A 19420-nucleotide genomic window follows, 5' to 3' on the forward strand; every position below is an offset into this window, starting at 1 on the left:
GCTTCGCGGCTCGGCTCTGGCCGAGTTGACGCCCTTCCGCGTCTCTTAGAGCGAGTGTGCCCGTTGTCCCTTCTGTCCTCATCCCTGAACCGGTACAGCAGCCTCTCCATCCCGCTGGGTTTCTCTTGCTCACGAGTTTGCAAGCCTCCGGGTTTCCGCAGGGCCTCTCCCTCTGCCCTCTAAAGATTCGTGCCCTCCTTCATTTCCTGTAGAACCCGGAGCTCACTGCCTCTGCAACCGGGGTTGAGATGTGAGAAACCTCGGATTCCTCAGACTCCGAGGACCTGAAGGGCCAAGGAGCGGAGCAAAGAGGTTAAAAGTGCTTTGCGGGATTGTCATGGGTGAGGGGGATAGGTGCAGATGGCATCGTTGGACGACCTTTATGTTGGTTGGTTTTGCCCCCCAAACAAAAAAGAATGGATGCTCCTCTGTACCCTCTTTCCTGACCCTGTTTATGGGAACTGTTCTTACACTGATGTTGGAGTCGGAGGAAATTGGAGCTGGAGCTGTGATGAAGCAGCTCCTGAAGAGGTTTTATTCCCACAAGCGCCGTTCATATGGAAAGGCACTTTGAACAATCTTGTATTGCAACGACCTATTCCAGGAAAGCTTTACTTGTTTGAAGAATGGATGTGGAGACGTTTGAATTTTTAGTTAGTATACTTTGGATACTGTTAATTTCTTAGTGTTTTGATTGCTGTTTCACTAGACTTTTCCACATTAAATTTTAGTTTTTTTTTTTAGTCTACTTCTGCAGAACTTTCCAGAAATTAGGTTAAAATATAATTTAATACTGTCAGGGATTGAACAATTGCTGTCATGTTCAATCTGTATTTACTGCTTTCCAAGGCATTGTAGAAAGCAAATGATAATCTCAAAATAATGGTACTCTGTACGTTGCAGGTTCTGTTATTATTCTGTAAGCTACTCTAAGGTAACTATTTTTTGGAAATATTATTTCTTTAAGAACAGTAAGTATGTTTAGTCACCCTCCCTCCCAACATCCTTTTAGCAGTCGATTCTGTAACTTTGCACTTCCCAGGCCTTAGCAGTAAGCAGGCTCAGAAGATGTAGCTCCAAAGTCTTCTGGAAATACACTGTGGGACTCCTCACTTCTCAGAATGTTGATTGTCTTCCTTCTCCTTTCCTGGGTATGTTCACTTGTGAATGAAGTGCATATATTTATACAGCCTACCCTTAGGTAAAAGATCAAAGGTATTTTCATATATGAGTAGATACAGTTGATGGAAGAAGTATGAATTATTCTCCATTGGTGGAAGTGAAAACTTTCCTCGGTGCTTTTAATAGTTTATTTTTCCCTTTGAGGCTGCATATATCATTCATCTAGGTTAAATTTTTAAGTGTTTCAAATATTGAGTTTTATTTGGCACATATTGTCAAAAAAAGATTTTGAGAGTCAGCTTAGTATTGCCAGAGGAGTTTCTCTGCATTATCCTAAAAATGCTTAGGTATCTTATTTACCTTCTCAAAATGATCTACCAGCCGTCTCTACAAGGAGCTTACTTTTGCTTTTTGGTTTGTAAAGACGATGGGTATTTATAGCAAAGAATTGGGAGCTCGTCCTCTTTGCTACTGGAGTGTGAATGCTTCTGTGTGCTTTTACTCACGTGGTTAGGATAGATGGCTTGTGTCCAGTCCAACAACATAGATATTTTGAACTGGAGCTTTTGAAGCTGAGTTTTAGCACGGAGACAGGAGAATGATGGATGGTGTCAGTTTCCTTACACTGCGACCGTCAACTTAAGATGCTTTATTTTGGCTGAAGGCTTCAGAACATGGTTGCTTGTTTTAGTTGTCTGCTTGTCTTGGGGGAACAGCCCCTTACTCTGTCATACACACCATGTTATCATGTCTCTCTGCAGTGAAGTTAGACCCTGCTTGCTCATAGCTGGGAGGAAGCAAAGAAAAACAGGAAGCAGTCAGGATCCTAATGTTGCCTTCAAAAATGACTACTTCTGGTCACTAGACCCCACTTGCTAAAGGTTACACCTCCTACCAATAACACCACAGGCTGGTCAACGAGTCTTTTAACACACAGGCCTTTGGGGGGATTCTTACCCAATGCATACCGTATGCAAAAATGACAAACATGGGATGCAGGGAAAAACAAATACAGGCTTGGGCTGGGTTGATCGCTCAGTGGTGGTGTGAACATGTGGGAAGTCTGGGTTCAATTCTCAGCGGAAGAAAAAGTTGGTAGTGTTTAGTACATTTCAGTAGAGCCCCAATCCTATTCTTCATATTCCCAGACATAAGCAAAATTTAAAAAGTGTGTTGGGTACCTACAATGTACTCAACAAAGTGGTAGATACAGATCTCTTGTTGCACTTACAACACTTGTATCAGTACACTTTGTACTCATCAAATGGTTCTACTCACCAATATTTACCTTAGAAGCCTTCCCTTAAAACTGAGAAATGAGGCATTAAAATTTGAAAAGTTGAGCAGAGTGGTAGAGATGGCTTCGCGGGAAAGGTCTTGTCACCAAGCTTGATAGCCTGAGTTGTCCCACACTTCCAATGTGTGAGCAGAAACCTATGGGGCATGTGCGCGTATGCGTGTGTGAACAGATACACACACACACTCACACACACACCACGCACACTAAATGTACACACTATAAAGAATGAAAGTCCATCATTATTTTTAACAGTGTGCATCTCTCATACCCAGGATGGCCTGGTACTTGACGTGAAACAAAGGATTGCCTTAAATTCCTGATCCTCTGGCCTCGACCTCCCACGAGCTGAGATTACTGGCGTGCATCACCACGCCCTGAACCTATAAGCTCTTAATGCAAAGACAGGATAAATCAAGAGAATTGGGAACTCCAGCCTGTGTTTGCTCTGCTAGCAGGAATTCAGCCGCCTGGACAGGGGTCTGACAATCATGGCCAGTCAGAAGCTTCCTAGCAGGAAGGGGCGGGAGGCACCAAACGTAGGGGAAAAGAGCACGCGGAAGGTCCCATCTTCTGCGCTTACTACACTGCCTCTAACTGTCGCCAGCTCCCAACTGAAGCTGCAGCTCGCCGCTCAGCAGCAGGGCGCCTAGGCACCGCGGCACGGGGAGCTGCAGTATCTGGGGCCGGTGGAGCACATTATGCGCTGCGGTTTCAAGGAGGAGAACCGCACGAGCACAGGCACCTTTCGGTGTTCGGCATGCAGGCGCCATACAACCTGAGAGGTGACCGCGGCCAGTCCCCACTACCGGGAGGGACTGCGGGAGGACGAGCGACGGGCTGGGCGCAGAGGCGCGGGGCTGGCGGCCTCGGTAAGTCTGACCCCGGCTCAAAGAATCCTACGCTCTGCGTTCCCGCCCTAGAGCCTCAAGGTGATAGCTACTGCAGGTAAACCTGGTCCTTAAGGCTTCTTGTTCCTAACCCCCATTAGGTTCCAACTGGTCGTGCATCTCCGAGGGTCGGAGTAGAAGAAACCTGCCCAAACCTTGCCCTGAGGTCTCGACTGTGCTCCTCCTCTTCCTTCCCCTTATCTCCTGCTCCCCTTTGCCGTGTTTTAAAAAGTGGCGCGAAAATAGCTTAGGCGGTGTTAAAGAGGCACAGAAAAAAACAAACCAAGTCTGAGGTGGAAACTGGGGTTTTCCAAAACAGCCTTGGATTTTATAGAGCAACTCAGAGGATGTGTAAGCCTACAGAGTGGCCCCGGGGAAGAAGTGCTCTTTTGGGGTTCCTGGCACCAAGCATCAAGCACAAGACTTTGAGTGAGGGTTTACTTATCTCAAGCATGGTCTGGAGGAGGGAACTTTAGCAGCTACTGCACGGATTAACCCAGTGCGCAGGGCCTCCTAGAACTCTGATGCCCAGTTTTAGTCCCTCTCCTCTGCTTATACTGTAGACAAGTTATTCTTCTTCTCTAATCTGCATTCAGCTTTCCCACGTAGACCATGTAGACGGTAAAGAGGAAAGTATTGCTCTCTGACAAACATATACTCTGAGCCTGTCCTCTTTACCTTGTCTGTTGATTGAGCTCCTGCCCTGCCCCTTTGTCTCTTCTGTTTTGCCTTCAGGTTCGGAGGCATAAACATTTCTGTTTTCTGATGCTAGGTCAGTTTGCTCCCCAAATGTCTGAAAACTTTTTCAGTTTTTACCAGAGTGATATCGCTCTGCCTGGAGCGTGGTGGACTTGGGTATGAGAGCCTTTAGGTTGTGTCTAGGCCACAATTTGGGTGTTGTTGTTAAACACCAGTGACAGTGATAGTGGCTCAGTAGTGGGTGAGGACTTTTTCTCTTTGCCATATGGGTACCCCTGTGTCAATGCAGACCTGTGATTTCACTGACTTAGCCCGAAGCTGGGTGGGAGTTTCCAGTTTTCCTGAAGCCAATCCAGGTATGTGTGTGTGTCTGTGTGTGTGTGTCCACCCCCAGGTCGTTTCCCTCCACAGAGAAAGCTGAATGATGGCTTGCTGTATTTTACCACATTTGAACTATGTTACAACCTATTTTTCAGGTGAATTTCCTCTGCTCTCACCAAACGAGTGTTCTGGGAGGGCGTTTTGGAGGAATTGCTGTGGTTTATCAAGGTAAGGATGATGCTGCTGTTGGAAGCTGCCTGTCTTCGCAATACAAGCCTTAGAAGTCAAACTGTGAGCCAAGCAGTGGTGGTGCACGCCTTTATTCCCAGCACTTGGAGAGGCAGGTGGATCTATGTAAGTTCGAGGTCAGCCTGGTTTACAGAGCGAGTTCCAGGACAGACACAGAGAATCCCTGTCTTGAAAAACCAAGACAAAAAAAAAAAAAAAAAAAAAAAAGAGGTAGTAGTAGTCAAAGCTGTAGCTGCCAGCCGTTCCCACTTCCCTGGCTCATTTCCTGGTGCTGGCTCTAGATGCTTTTCTGTGTCCTCCCCATCCTGCTTTCACTGAGCTGAGCACACTGGGAGAATCCTGCCCAGGCCTCTGGCACTTGCCGTTCCCATCACCGAGTGCTTTTCCTTCCATATGGAGGATGGGTCTCTCCTCCTTCCAGTCCCACTCGACACCTTGACCTTCCTGTCACCTCTTTGTTTCTCTTCATAGGGAAACATCTCAGCTGACCTAGACATCAGCCTTCAGTTTTCCCTCTTCTGGGTGGGAGATAGATAAGTGCCATGTCCTGTGAGTTCCCCAAGGTAGAAAATCTGCTTCTCCTCTTTCCTGTTGTATCTCAGGACTAAAATACAGCCAGCCACATGGTAGGTGCTCAGCATTACTGATGGCTGAATTGGTAGATACCAGGGCCAAGTAGGTACCTGGGTTATACTGGAGTGGTGTGATGACAAATGGCAAGAGCCCCAAGTTCCTGCTCTGTATCATGGTCCAGAAAAAGTGAGGTTCTGTCCAGTGCTGGCTTCGAGTACTCCTGGAGACAAGATGAGTTCTGGGCCATACTACAAGTTCAGCCCTGCCCAGTTGTCACATAAAACATTCCAGGTGTGGAATGGAGAGATGACTCAGTGGTTACAAGCATTTGTTGCTCATGTTTGGGATGGGGGTTAGGATTTAGTTCCTAGCACCCATTTAACACAGTTAGTGGCTAACAATCTGTAAGTCCAGTTCAAGCTATCTGACTCCCTCCTCTACTGTCCTTGGTTACTGTGTGCACATGGTGCACAGACACATGCAGGCAACCCATGCACATAACATAGAAAGGAAGCTTAAAAATGCTGGGTGTGATTGCGTGTGTCTGTAACCCCATTGCTATAATGGGAAGGGAGACACAGGAGGACGTTGGTGATTGCTGGCCACGCATCTCGCCCAAATACGCTGTAGCTTTACTCAGAGACCCTGTCTGATGGGAAAGGATAGGAAGTAATAGAGTAGAACAGCCAGGATCCCCTCTGGTTTCCGTGGGCTTGGGTACCCATGCATACACATTTTCCAGATAGCCAGATATGACAATGCTGGTGATGTTTGGAAGTTGTGGACGTCTTTGTGGAATGGACAGATTGGTAAAGGCAGAAAGAAGAGAAGAGGTTGCTGAGCTTGGAGTGTAATGGGATAGTGTCAGTGGGCATGGAGTTACTTGGGAAGTTCTGCAGCAGAATAGTGCGATGCTGCATGGAGTGTGAACGGCTTGGAGAGCTGCGTTTGATCCTCAGGAACCCATGTTACGGTAGGAGAGAATCTGTTCTCACAGCTTCTTAGACTACACGTGCCATAGCATATGCCACACATAACAAAATAAAGGAATATAGTAAAAATGCAAAAACAGTTTTAATGTAAATTTAATGTGTGTGCTTACTTTATCTTACTTATTTAGAGTCAGAATCTCACTATAAGAGCTTGGCTAGTTTGGAACTAATTATGATAGACAAGGCTGCCCTTGAACTGTCAGCCTCTGCCCTCCCCAAGTGCTGGGATTTGTCTTGGGGGTTGTGAGCGGCTAGGTCTTCTGAGCCATAGCTGGCCTTCAACTCCTCATCCTCCTGTCTCTAACTTTCACCTGGTGGAATTATAGGAATGAGCCATCGTGTTCACCTGACTACCGTTTTTTGTTTGGTTGTTTTTGGTTATTTAGTTTGTTTGTTTTATTACAGTGTTTCTATGTATAGCCCTGATGATCCTAGAACTCTCTCTCTGTAGGCCAGCCTGGCCTCGAACTCACACAGATCCGCCTGCTTGTGTCTCCTGAATGTGGGGATTAAAGGCATAAGCCACAACTCCGAGCTAATTGTCTAATTTTTTTATTTTTTATTTGTTTATTTATTCTGGTTTTTGAAGGCAGGGTTTCTCTGTATAACAGCCCCAGCTGTCCTGAAACTAGCTCTTATAGACTTAAATTTTTTAATGCAGATAATTTTCCTGTTCTTTCTCCCTTTTTCCCCTACAGGAAACAATTACAATCCGTTCTGAAATTTATCAGATTCTTTTTTAACACTTACAGATTACAAAGTCACTACCACAATCTAGCTGTAGAACATTTCCTCAAATCTTTAATATTACCTTCTTGGAGCTGGGATTTTGGGAACCCCTCCCTCAGAGAACCAACTCTGCCAGAACACTGACAGACAGACCTTGGTAAAAGTACATCCAGAGGAGAGTCTATAGAGTTCTGGTCTTTGTTAATAAATCACTTCTCAGTTTCCAGACCTCAGCAGGGGGCAAGGGATTAAAGGCCATGGACGAGAACTGGAAAAAGTACAGGATAATAATCTCACTACAGTTTGTCTGGTAGTTGTAAGTCAGTGGTGTGCTTAGTGATAAATTGTCTTGTCCTTTTAGGTGGAAATGTGGGGTAGGACAGTGCCTAAGCCCTAGGAAGGACTTTATAGTTTGTCATTTGACTGTCTGTGACATACATTACTCTGTTTATAGTGATGGGAAGGTGCAAGTAAAGTCTAACTTCCGGCTTCCACCTGGGCGCACAGGACACCAAATCTGTTCAAGGCAGCGCTGGCCTAAATCCTTGCTAATCTGACCCTTGCTGCCACCCTGCTCAGAGAAAAACCAGCTTTGCTCTGAGATTAATAGAGATTATCATAACTGTTCATCCAGGAGCACTGTATAGAGGGCTGTTAGGTGACTTTTCCTTGAAGTTTTTTGGTTTTGTGTTCTCTATCTTTTGTGTCTGTGAGATGTACAGGGTTGGTACAGTTATCTTTTAGATCAAACATCAAGATTGACAATCAACTTTTCACAGTGTCATCTACTTGATTTTCAAGTAAGACCTTATGGTAAAATATGAACATGCCAGAGACATTTCTTTCCATCATTTGTCTAATTTAAGTATGTTCCTACAAGACTTCATCATAGGAATGTCCCTAAATATCTGTTTTTACATTGTAATCATGTTCACTAGTGGATTTGTTAGTTTAGCATGCTTAAGAAAAGGAAGAACAGGGGGCTGGAGAGATGGCTCAGAGGTTAAGAGCACTGACTGCTCTTCCGGAGGTCCTGAGTTCAATTCCCAGCAACCACGTGGTGGCTCACAACCATCTGTAATGAGATCTGGTGCCCTTTTCTGGCCTGTAGGCAAAACATGGAGGCTGAACACTGTGTACGTAATAAATAAATAAAATTGAAGAACCTGGAAAAAAAAAAAAGAAAAGGAAGAACATTACATGAGCATGTTCAGACATCCTAAGTAAAATCCCCATTCTTCCTTTGTTGAGGAAAAACAGTTTTGAAAATAACTCCCGTGCACTTTGTGCCTCCTGCAAGCAATAATTTTTTCTCATTTCTTTTGTCTTGGCTGTAGAAATGGCTATTTTTCGTAGTCAAACTGACTACCTCTGGAATTAACTAATACACAAAGAATTAATTATACCTGAGAGAGATTTTACTTAAAGGTTTTGAAATGGGAAAATTCTCCATTAATCTGGATAGTTTGAGATAATTGGACCCATCTTTAGCTGCTTGGTGGCCATGCACACTTTTAACATGACTCAGGAGCAAGAGTTGTGGTACCCTCACCCCTTATTCTCAAAGGGGCGAGAAGAAATTTCCTAGCAGAATGTTTTCTCAGGAAGATAGTGGCCTTCCCCTCTCCCACCTGGGGGGACTCCAAGCACAAGGTCACTTAGCTCAGCCCAGCCAGCCACCTGGTACAGGCTGTTAAAGATGGCCTAACTCAAGGACAGTGGCCTTGCTCTAAGAACAAGGAGAAGGCTGACTTAACAGAATGGGAGGGAGCAAAAGTCCTTGGACCCATGCCAAAGCAGCATCAAAGATCCTCTTTGTAGTTATGCCTTTAAAAGCTTACCCCACAGAGGAGATACAACTCCTCTCTACCTTGTTGTAAGGGGGGTGGAGACGAGTTCCAAACATGCTTGCATTATGCTGATTAAACCTTGCTTATTTACAGTCTGGACCTATCTGGTGGTCTCTCTTTGGAGGCACAACAAAGGGCACTGGGATTTTCTGAGTTTGAGACCAGTCTGGCCTACCGAATGATTTCCAAACCTACACAGAAAAATCCTGTCTTGAAATCACCAAAACAAGAAAATCTGAATCAAACAAGACTATGATCTAACTTTAACCTTCTCACCTTCTGGTAGCAGCAGTTACATAGAAAGTATATTGAAGTAGAAAGTCTTTTTTTTATCACCTTGCTCTGGCTACCAAGCTTATTCCTTTTCTAGTACTAGAGACTACTTCTTTGAAATTTTTGGTGAATACTTAAAGCCAGCTGAGACATCAAGCCTCATGGGCTGAACAACTACTGGATTCTTCACTTGATCTTTGGTAAAAGATTGAGAAGCAATCTACTGGATTCTTCAATTGTCATTTATAAGTAGCTATTTTTAGACGACCTGAAACACAGCTTGTGAGACATTCTAATAAGCCCACTTTTTGCATAAAGGTGAGCTTCATTCTACCTGTCCTGTTCATGTAGAGAATCTTGAATACTGCAGTTGTATATTTTATTCACCTGACCATGGAGGAAGATGTGCTGGCTAACAATAGTGCTCATGAAGACATTCCTTCTAGCTCCATTATTCTCTATGTATTCACATTTCCATGAACACTACTCTTTTTATTATTATTAATTTTCCTGGAGTTTGCTTTGAATTTCAGTAATAAAACCCGTAAAGCAATGGAGCCATCATCCAGCCTTCTGATGGGGGAAAGACCTGCCACCTTGTTTGAGACCAGGCTCCTGCTTTTCTCTTTTCTGTTGTGTGAATCCCTGTGAAAACCATGTAAAAAGTACCTTCAGTTCATCTGACCTCAGCATGAAGCCAAACATCTCCTTTTGTGACCTTAAAACTCTCCTTAGCTGTTTATATTCTGGGCATTCTTTCCCCTGTGGGACAGGAAATCCCTGGACCCACCTAACACAGCACAGTGCACTGCACAAGCTAACTGGCCACGTCGTATTCTGGAGGTAAAATGGAAAGTTCCTATGGAGTGCAAGATTATGATGTCTCAGGTGAATGGAATGGCCCCAAATCTCTGTTCTGTCTCTTTAAGCACACTTCAGTCTTGTGGGAGGTGTTCTTGTCACTCAGGCCTCGCTAGCCAATCAGGCCCTCCAGGAGACCTGCCAGTCAGCTGTGATGCAGGGCTCTTCCGGGCTTCTTCATTCAGTCTCGATTTTGCAGAGGAGCTGGCACCATTGGTTTTCTGTGTTGCGGTAAAGTTGCTGCTGCAGGGAGTTGATAAACTGAGAGCTTTGGCGAGCTGAGAAACGACAACATGGTGAGCGGGGGAATGCTGTCTCCAGATGGGGAGGAGCGGAGGGTGAGGTGCGGTAGACAGTACAGTACATTGTGTCCTTTCGTGATCCGGGTGGGAACCTGCCGCCATATTCTCTGTGTTGTGAAGTCCCATGCAGTCCTGTTAATTCCTAGACCTAAGGACAGACCTCTGAATAGCTGTGCGCTTTGGGTTTAATCGGCTTAGAGAATTGGGAGCAGGGTGCTGTGTGTACAAACATCTTACTTGTCAACTTCAATATGCCAAAGTCAGGGAAGCCTCGTTTCTTCAGTATCTTCTCGATATTGAGCACTTTGCATATAACCTTTACATACAATCTCCATTTATATTTAACTATGTGGACGGTATCAAGGCATCTCACCTGTTGGGTAGCACTGCACTTCCAAGCTGCAACGTAGAAGAGGAGAATTGCTGATACAAAGAATTCGCCAATGCCTTGGAAATAGTTCAGTCTCCCAAAGTAGAATTTAGTTGAGGGAAGACTGCTTCTAAATCACCCAAAAGATAAACGTATTTTAACCGGGGCTGTTAGAGTTTAGGATGCTAGGGAACACATTGTTCAACTGGATTGTCCAGATATTTGGGTCCAAGCCATTGCAAAGAATCCACTGTTGATTTAAAACCAGACACCAGGCACATCCCCATATCAAAGAACAACCTCTATCAAGCCTTTCAAGGAGGCATTACAGTTTGGCACCGTCAGTGTTCGAAGTGATTTCTCAATGAAAGTTATATTAATTCTAGAACAGCTGCATTTCCATCCTGTTAGGAAAATAGTTTCTGAGACAAGTTCTCTTATGTTGACTCAGGTGGCCTTGGTCTGCTGCTGTCCAGGGCAATGACCTTGCTGTCCTGTACATTAGACTTTCAAAATTTCTTTTAAAATGATTGTACCCCCTCACAGTTTTAAAATTTTGCGGGTGAGTCATGTAGTTGACTATGCATTGCAGTTGCAGGGAAAGGATTTGCATATGGAGCATTCCTTCCGTCCTCAGCCCACAATAGGAGGAAGAGTTTATTGAAGCTGGTGGAGACAGTGCAGAAAGGAGAGGCTGGACTGAGGGTGAAAACTTTTCCCTTCATAAGTAGTTGAGATTAGCTATGTGGATTCAGGTAGTCAATTGTAGATGCTCTATGAATGTCCTGATTGACCATTGTTTGCAGTCCATAGACCAATGCAAAAAGGAATCTGGGAAAGGAATGACCTTATCTTTAAACCTAATTGCTATATTTACAGTAGTTCTTCTACAATAGAATATCTGGGCAAAATGTTGTGGCCCTACTTAACAGGACTTTTCTCTATTAAGACATTGATCTTTAGAGAAAATATATGAAAAATTTTTACTGTGCTATAATACAAATCCCTTTCTCTGGAGTTCATGACCATAGAGTCTGTCTCAAGTTTTCACAATAGTTTTTGAGATGACAACTACATCATATTTACATTCTCCATGCTGCCTCCAAGCCCTAAGATCCCTGGATTGTTTTCTAATTCCTGGTCTGTTCTTCTTTAACAACAGTTACAAAGTAACCACAGTTACACAGTAACAGTAGTTACTTTATGACTGTGACCTGTGTTTATCTGCAGGATTTCCCATCTCTGAGTCAGTGGGATGGCTGCACTGGAAAGTGAGTATGTGATGGAATGTGCACACAAAGGACCCTGTGCTTTAGATGAGGAAGAGGATGTGCTATAGGGGAGTGGGAAAATGTGTACTAAATACAAACTGTCTAAACTGGGACCCTGTCTGCTGGGCTGGGAGGGCAGGACTGGAAGGATTGTGCTGTCTGAGTCATTTGATCTCTGATCCTCCTGTAGAGGAGCTGCTAATATTGAGAGGCCCAGCTGGGTGGCCCTAGCTAGTGAGGGATTCTGGGACGGGTTAGAAATCAAGAGTAATAGTGGCAGACAAGTTGTGAGTTCTCATGATTCTCTTTTGTCTCTGCAGTAGGGGGTGGTAAGGAAGGCCATAAGCTATCCCATAATGAGTGGGGGTGGGTGTTCAGAGCAGGTCTGTTGAAATGTCATTTCTGCTGATACTTGGAAGTACCATGAGCTAGACTTCAGTTATATTGGTCCATGTGGTTCATGGTGGCAGTGGCCCTTGTTCTCTGAGCCTCTTTGTGTATAGAAATACTGCAGCCCTGGAATGGAAGGAAATGATGCTGGTTCTATCTCTGTCCAGAGTACACACATGGGCACTGCTTTTGTTGTGCAGTGGGAAGAGAGATTAGAAAACTGAAGGTTTAGTTTCTAGAAGTTCTGAATATTGCATTCCAATTTCAGGTTTATGTTATAAAGATTACAAATTGTTTAGGACCTGGTAGAGCAATAGTAGAGTAGAGTGCTTTTAACATGGTGTTACCACTAGCTGCAATGGTGGGATCCAGTGAAGCTCAGTTCCAGGGGACAGAAGGAGTTTCTGATGTGCAGAGATTTCTCAGGTGTGCAATGTGTTAGACAGGTAGATAGGGCACAATCCACATCTTCTGCTCTATGCCATGTAACAGAAGTAAATTTTAAATCATTTTTAGGTTATTTTGGGATTAAAAAAATTACTTAGATTTACACTTCATCAGACATTTTAAAATATATGCTCAGTTAATAGAAAGTGGTAATCAAGGCCCGCAGAGATATGTTACAGAATAGATTATTAACTTTTAAATTTTTAAATGCTAATAAACTAGAAACAACAGGTGTGAGTAAACATTAGATAATAAAAAAAGCCCTGGAAATTAAACCAACTTGTATGCTTTTAAGATACATTTCATTCAGAATAAAAACCAAGGTATGTATTAAATTGGGGAATAAAGTTACAGAGACCACTTAAATCCTTAAAGATTAGTTTCAAACAAAAAGATCTCTTGAGTAAAAGAGACAATAGTTCATCAGAGAGCATTATCATTCAATCTTAGCTAATTCATAAGACTAACAGATGTTTTCCTTTTGATTAAATAGAATTTCCAAAAATAAAACTCCATAAAGTTAGGGTTAAGGCAGAGTTTTGTTTTGCCTTAGTAAAGTATGAAAACATCAAACTAAGGAATCTAAAAACCACTAGACAACTGAGATATCTAAAAAAACCCACATCATCCAAATAAAATATCCCCTTTCGAAAGAATAAATTGGCCTAACAGTCACTTATTATAAACATGCTTATAATCATGTTAGGTGTGTTTTCAATGTGAAACAAAAATACTTTTTTTTTTTTTTTAAAGATAGATTCCTTTTTGTTCCTCTGGTTTTCCTGGAACTCACTTTGTAGAACAGGCTGGCCTCTAATTCAGTGAGATATATCTGCCTCCTCTATGAAAGTGCTGGGATTAACAGCATGTACCACTAAAGCCTGGCAAAAATTTATTTTAAATAGGCAGGTGGTGTTGTTTCTTCATTTTAAATGTTGTTTGCTTTATACTCTCTGTTTACTCAGGTAATATATCCTTCTGGGTTCCTTGATGGAGCTAAAGACTCGATAATTGTAATTATGCATGTTAACAAATTGAAAAAAGATGAACTAAAAATGTATAAAGTATATAAGACTAAGAGACAGAAAGATTATTTAAGGTTAGTAATACCAGTTAGGATAAAAAGTAATTTAGGTACAACACCTTGGGCTTACTAAGATAGGATAGATGATCAAATATTTTCTCTAAATTTTCCAAATGCAAATGGATTGGACATTGTTAGTATAATTCTTTCCTGTATATATTATATATAGTTATTGTATTTAGTGTATATAGCTTTACTGTGATAGTTAAAACCTTCACTTTTTAATTAGACAAATAGGGAAATGTGTGATATTTTGATTATATTCTGACAATAAAGCTTCCTTAGCATTACAGCAGAGCTAATCACTACCTGACTAAAATTTACCATAGAGGTTTGGAGGACTCTGGACAGATAGGAGTCAGGATTCCTAAGGCAGGCCTAAGAGAAGATTTACACTTGAGTAACATGGAGAAACTGAAGTGTCTTTTGGCCATTTGAGATTATTCTATAGAAAATTCTCTGTTTAGTTCTGTACCCCATTTTTAATTGAATTATTTGAAATTTTGATGTTTAATTTCTTGAGTTCTTTATATATTTTGGAGATCAGTCCTCTATCTTATATGGGATTGGAAATTTATTTTCCCATTCAATAAGCTTCCTTATTGTGTTATTGGCTGTGTCCTTTGCTTTGCAGAAGCTTCTCAGTTTCAGAAGGTCCCATTTATTTATTTTTTCTCTCAGACTCTGTGTTACAGGTGTTATATTTAGGAACTGATCTTCTGTTCCATGCTTGGAAGGCTACTATTCACATTCCTATCAGTTTCAGTGTGGTCCGAGTCATATTAAGGTCTGTATCCCCTTTGGACTTGAGTATTGTGCATGGTGATAGATATGGATCTATTTGCAGTCCTTTACATGTTGATATCCAGTTATGCCATAACCATTTGTTGCAGATGCTTTCTTTTTTCATTGTATAATTTTAGCTTATTTGTCAAAAATCAGGTGTTCATAGATGGGAGGATTAATATCTGACTCTTTGATTCAATTCCGTCATTCAACCTGTCTGTGTTTTTGCCCATCATCTCTTCCTCAAACCTCCAAAATGAACTGTTTGCTTCATTAAAACATATGTTCCCAGTAGTCTCAATCATCTCAATGTACCATTTTGATATTGTCCCGAGCAGTTTGTAGTCCAAACCTGATGTTTAGATGGTGAAACAATAACATAGTGCAGTTGAAATCTTCCTTGCGTGACTCACACTTCTTTTGGAGACTTCAAAGGTCACTGTAATGCACGCTCATATTTCATTGCAAAAAACTTAAGCATTTTAATTGTCACATGCTGCAGATATGTAAGAGGTTAAAGGATGAGTATTTGTTATGTATGCCTAGATAACAGATAGAGACTCAAGCCCAAAATTAAATACAGGAAGCTAGATGAAACCTTTCCCTAGAATTAGTTACTTCCCTGTATGATCATTAATATTATGGCTAAAGGGATATTTGTTGTTAATCTCTCCCAAGAAATTACTGTAAGCTCTTTTCCAATGTTCACTTCCTGTCCATAATGATTCAATCTCAACATTAGTAAAACATGCTACAATTTAACCTTGGTAAATTCTTGCTAATAGATGAAGTTTCAGTTTTCTTTTTAAAAACAACTCAGTTTTTTTCCACATAACTTTTTAGTTTTTTAGTATGTTTATATGTTTAAAATATCGATTATAAGATAATATCTTTCCTCTGCAGTAAAATTTCTATAGGAAATACATAGAATATAAAATGTCTAGAATGAAGGCCAGGAGGTGATGGCTCAAGCCTTTAATCCCAGCACTTGGAAGGCAGAGGCAGGTGGAGTTCAAGGCCAGCCTGGTCTAGAAGAGCTTGTCCAGGACACATTCCAAAGCAACAAAGAAACCTGTATCAAAAAAAGTCTTGAATGTAATCAAACTTCACATCCAAACAATCCATAAGTGCCTCCTATAATTTCATTTCCATTAAACCATTTTTTCTTCTGCTTTAGATGATAATTCTCTTTGACTATTTAAATCCTTGTCACCTTTTATGGTTTGATTCTGATTACTGTTTATAATTTTTTACTGCAATAGTGGGATATAGATGGTCAATGTCTTTTTTTTTTCTTTAGTTGTTGAAGAAAAAAAATTCCAGCCTCCTCCCCATTTTCCATTTCCCACCCCTCCTCCCACACACTGCCCCCTCCCCCTCTCCCCCCCACTCTATTCCCCCTCCCTCTCGAGAATGAAGAGCAGTCCAGATTCCCTGCCCTAGGGAAGTCCAAGGTCCTCCCACTTCTATCCAGGTCCAGGAGGGTGAGCATCCAAACAGGCTAGGCTCCCACAAAGCCAGTTCATGTATTAGGATCAAAACCTAGTGCCATTGTCCTTGGCTACTCATCAGCCTTCATTGTCTGCCATGTTCAGAAAGTTCGGTTTCATCCCTTGCTTATTCAGTCCCAGTCCTGCTGGCCTTGGTGAGCTCCCAATAGATCAGTTCCACTGTCACAGTGGGTGGGTGCACCCCTCGTGGTCCTGAGTTCCTTGCTCATGTTCTCCCTCCTTCTGCTCCTCATTTGGATCTTAAGAGCTCAGTCCGGTGCTCCTATTTGGGTCTCTGTCTCTATCTTGATCCATCGCCAGATGAAGGTTCTAAGGTGATATGCAAGATATTCATCAGTATGGCTATAGGATAGGGTCATTTCAGGTTCCCTCTCCTCAGTTGCCCAAGGTACTATCTGGGGTCATCTCCCTCGACACCTGCGAGCCCCTCTAGAGTCAAGGCTCTTGCCAACCCTAAGATGGCTTCCTTAATTAGGATATATATTTCTCTGCTCCCGTGTCCCACCCATCCCATTCCCCCATCCCATTCCATTCCCCTAAGCTCCCCCAATCCTCCTCTTCTCACGTTTCTCACCCCAATTCCCCTTAGCCCCATACCACCTCACCCCCAAATTCCCAGTTTTTTCCCGGCAATCTTGTCTACTTCCCATATCCAGGCAGATGAGTATATGTTTTTCTTTGGGTTCACCTTCTTATTTAGCTTCTCTAGGATCACAAATTATATGCTCAATGTCCTTTATTTATGGCTAGAAACCAATTATGAGTGAGTACATCCCATGTTCATCTTTTTGGGTCTGGGATACCTCACTCAGGATAGTGTTTTCTATTTCCATCCATTTGCATGCAAAATTCACCAAGTCATTGTTTTTTTACCGCTGAGTAGTACTCTAATATGTAAATGTTCCACACTTTCTTCATCCATTCTTCTATTGAAGGGCATCTAGGTTGTTTCCAGGTTCTGGCTATTACAAATAATGCTGCTATGAACATAGTTGTACAAATGCTTTTGTCATATGAAAGGGCATCTCATGGGTATATTCCCAAGAGTGGAATTACTGGATCTTGGGGTAGGTTGATCTCAAATTTCCTGAGAAACCGCCACACTGATTTCCAAAGTGGTTGTACAAGTTTGCATTCCCACCAGCAATGGATGAGTGTACCCCTTACTCCACAACCTCTCCAGCAAAGGCTATCATTGGTGTTTTTTATTTTAGCCATTCTGACAGGTGTAAGATCTTATCTCAATGTTGTTTTAATTTGCATTTCCCTGATTGCCAAGGAGGTTGAGCATGACCTTAAGTGTCTTTTGGCCATTTGAATTTCTTCTGTCAAGAATTCTCTGTTCAGTTCAGTGCCCCAGTTTTTAATTGGATTAATTAGCATTTTAAAGTCTAGTTTCTTGAGTTCTTTATATATTTTGGAGATCAGACCTTTGTCTATTGCAGGATTGGTGAAGATCTTCTCCCAGTCAGTGGGCTGCCTTTTTGTCTTAGTGACAGTGTCCTTTGCTTTACAGAAGCCTCTCAGTTTCAGGAGGTCCCATTTATTCAATGTTGTCCTTAATGTCTGTGCTGCTGGGGATATATGTAGGACGTGATCTCCTGTGCCCATATGTTATAGAGTACTTCCCACTTTCTCTTCTATTAGGTTCAGTGTGTTCAGCCTGATATTGAGGTCTTTGATCCATTTGAACTTGAGTTTTGTGCATGGTGATAGATATGGATCTATTTTCATTCTTCTACAGGTTGACAACCAGTTCTGCCAGCACCATTTGTTGAAGATGCTTTCTTTCTTCCATTGAATACTTTTAGCTCCTTTATCAAAAATGTTCATAGGTTTGTGGGTTAAAATCTGGGTCTTCTACTCTATTCCATTGATTGACTTCTCTGTTTTTATGCCAATACCAAGCTGTTTTCAATACTGAAGGAAGCTCTGTAATAGAGTTTGAAGTGAGGGATGGTAATGCCTCCAGAAGTTCCGTTATTGTATAAGATTGTTTTGGCTATCCTGGGTTTTTTGTTTTTCCATATAAAGTTGATTAATGTCTTCTCAAGATCAGTGAAGAATTTCGATGGGATTTTAATGGGGATTGCATTTAATCTATAAATTGCCCTTGGTAGAATTGCCATTTTAACTATGTTGATCCTCCCAATCCAAGAGCAAGGGAGATCCTTCCATTTTCTGGTATCCTCCTCAATTTCTTTCTTCAAAGACTTAAAGTTCTTGTCAAATAGATCATTCGCTTCCTTGGTTAGAGTTACCCCAAGATATTTTATGCTATTTGTGGCTATTGTGAAAGGTGATGCTTCTCTGATTTCCCTCTCTGCTTCCTTATCCTTTGTGTATAGGAGGGCAACTGATTTTTTGGAATTGATTTTGTATCCTGCCATGCTACTAAAGGTGTTTATCAGCTGTAGGAGTTCTTTGGTCGAGCTTTTGGGGTCGCTTATGTACACTACCATATGATCTGCAAATAATGAAAGTTTAATTTCTTCCTTACCAATTCGAATTCCTTTGATCCCCTTATGTTGTCTTATTGCTATTCCTAGAACTTCAAGGACTATATTGAAGAGGTATGGAGAGAGTGGACAGCCTTGTCATGTTCCTGATTTTAGTGGAATGGCTTTTAGTTTCTCTCCATTTAATTTGATGTTAGCTGTCGGCTTGCTATAAATAGCTTTTATTATAGTTAGGTATGACCATTGTATCCCTAATCTCTCTGAGACCTTTATCATAAAGAAATGTTGAATTTTGTCAAATGCTTTTTCAGCATCTAATGAAATGATCATATGGTTTTTTTCTTTCAGTTTATTTATATGATAGATTACATTGATAGATTTTCGTGTGTTGAACCAGCCCTGCATTCCTGGGATGAAGCCTACTTGATCATAATGGATAATTTCTCTAATGTGTTCTTGGATTCGGTTTGCCAGTATTTTATTGATGATTTTCGCATCGATGTTCATGAGTGAGACTGGCCTGTAATTTTCTTTCTTGGTTGAGCCTTTGTGTGGTTTTGGTATCAGGATAACTGTAGCTTCACAGAAGGAATTTGGCAATGACTTTTCTGTTTCTATATTGTGAAATACATTAAAGGAGTATAGGTATTAGGTCTTCTTGGAAGTTCTGGTAGAATTCTGCATTGAAACCGTCTGGACCTGGGCTTTTTTTGGTAGGGAGGTTTTTTATAACAACTTCTAATTCTTTGTGACTAACAGGTCTATTTAGATTGTTCACCTGGTCCTGGTCTAACTTTGGTATATGGTACTTATCTAAAAAAGTGCCCATTTCTTTAATATTTTTCAATTTTGTGGCATACAGGCCTTTGTAGTAAGATCTAATGCTTTTCTGAGTTTCCTCTGTGTCTGTGGTTATGTCTCCCTTTTCATTTCTGATCTTGTTA

General features: G+C 41.8%; 1 protein-coding gene and 1 long non-coding RNA gene across 2 annotated transcripts in view; both read left to right on the top strand.

Moving 5' to 3' along the window:
- On the top strand, positions 1-19414 carry LOC126495723 (uncharacterized). Its single transcript, XR_007590215.1, has 3 exons — positions 1-4364; positions 4485-4557; positions 14402-19414. It is a non-coding gene; the product is annotated as an uncharacterized lncRNA (long non-coding RNA).
- LOC126495720 (zinc finger protein 120-like) overlaps positions 1-19420 on the top strand; it is a 29905-nt gene that overhangs the window by 161 nt on the left and 10324 nt on the right. The gene's annotated exons all lie outside the window — the stretch shown is intronic.

The sequence above is a fragment of the Alexandromys fortis genome, unplaced genomic scaffold (assembly GCF_014885135.2).
Source record: "Alexandromys fortis isolate MF-2015 unplaced genomic scaffold, M_Fortis_MF-2015_v1.1 scaffold_585, whole genome shotgun sequence".
In the NCBI taxonomy this organism is placed as follows: Eukaryota; Metazoa; Chordata; class Mammalia; order Rodentia; family Cricetidae; genus Alexandromys; species Alexandromys fortis.